This window comes from Chiloscyllium plagiosum, chromosome 15 (genome assembly GCF_004010195.1).
Source record: "Chiloscyllium plagiosum isolate BGI_BamShark_2017 chromosome 15, ASM401019v2, whole genome shotgun sequence".
NCBI classification, from domain to species: Eukaryota; Metazoa; Chordata; class Chondrichthyes; order Orectolobiformes; family Hemiscylliidae; genus Chiloscyllium; species Chiloscyllium plagiosum.
The window spans coordinates 78,985,791-78,987,320 of record NC_057724.1 but is presented as its reverse complement, the minus strand read 5'-3'; the positions used below and the strand labels follow the sequence as shown (position 1 = coordinate 78,987,320).

Below are 1,530 nucleotides of genomic sequence, written 5' to 3'. Positions count from 1 at the left end.
CCAACAGGTTTAATTGGAAGCACACTAGCTTTCGGAGCGACGCTCCTTCATCAGGATTTTTAACTTTCCCTATCCATGTACTTGTCCATATGTCTCTTAAATGTTATAATTGTACCAGCCTTCACTACTTCCTCTGGGAGCTCATTCCATACATGCATCACCCTCTGTGTTAAAAAAGTTACCCCTCAAGCCCCTTCTAAATCTTTCCCGTTTCACCTTAAACCTATGCCCTCTAGTTTCGGACTCCCATATCCTGGGAAAAAGACCTTGGCTACTCACCCATTCCCTCATGATTTTATAAACCTTTCTAAGGTCACCCTTCAGCCTCTGATGCTTCAGGGAATAAGATCCCAGCCTATCCAGCCTCTCCCTAGAACTCAAACCTTCCAGTCTTGGTAACACCCCAACCGGAAACCATGGATATACTGGGGATCCACTCCCTACTGAAGTCCAGGTCTGAGGCGTTCAAGTCGGGTGAACCTGACCTATTCGGGAAATCCAGGTATGGTCTTCACAAAGCCATTAGGGACACCAAGAGGCAGTACCAAACTAAGCTTGAGACCCAAACTAACCACATGGACACCTGTCGGTTGCATAAGGCTTACACAACCAAGTCAAACAGAATCGCAGGCAACTGGACGCTCCTCCCTGATGAGCTCAATGCATTCTACACTCACTTTCAGTAGAAGGGCAGTGAAATGATATCACCTGTCCCATCACCCTCAGATGCACCTATTTCCTCGGTAACCGACACAGGCGTTAGATCAGCCTCCTTATGGGTGAACCTAAGGAAGGCCAATGGCCTGGATGGATTCCCCAGTCGTGCATTCAGATCGTGTGCAAATCAGCTGGCGGGAGTATTCACTAACATCTTCAACCTCTCCTTACTACGATCTGAAGTCCCCACCTGCTTCAAGAAGACCACATCAACCCAACATCTGGACAACAGTTTTGCCTTGAAGACTAAATTCCAAAGAAACTCATCTCCAAACTCTGGGACTGAGGTCTCTGCTCCCCCCTCTAAACTGGATTCTTGACTTCCTGAACAACGGACCGCAGTCAGTAGGGATAGGCAACACCATCTCCTCCACAATAATCCTCAACACTAGTGCCCCTTACTATACTCCATAAACACTCACGGCTGTGTTGGTCGGTTAGCTCAGCTGGTTAGAGCGTGGTGCTAATAACGCCAAGGTCGTGGGTTCAATCCCCCCACTGACCATGTAAAGCGCTTGTGTGGTTAGCAGTGCTGTGTCAGGGTCGACCGTTGCATGAGTTTAGAAGACTGAGAGGGGATCTGATTGAGACATATAAGATTATTAAAGGATTGGACACTCTGGAGGCAGGAAACATGTTTCCGCTGATGGGTGAGTGCGGGGTAGACAATTGAGGACAGAGATGAGGAGAAACTTCTTCACCTAGAGAGTGGTGGCTGTGTGGAATGCTCTGCCCCAGAGGGCAGTGGTGGCTCAGTCTCTGGATTCATTTAAGAAAGAGTTGGATAGAGCTCTCAAGGATAGTGGAATCAAG

The 1,530-nt window shown here is 48.1% G+C and overlaps 1 non-coding gene across 1 annotated transcript; it reads left to right on the top strand.

The window, feature by feature from the left end:
* Positions 1-1,148: 1,148 nt before the first annotated feature.
* On the top strand, positions 1,149-1,222 carry trnai-aau. The gene has a single exon. It is a non-coding gene; the product is annotated as a tRNA-Ile (tRNA).
* Positions 1,223-1,530: the final 308 nt, after the last annotated feature.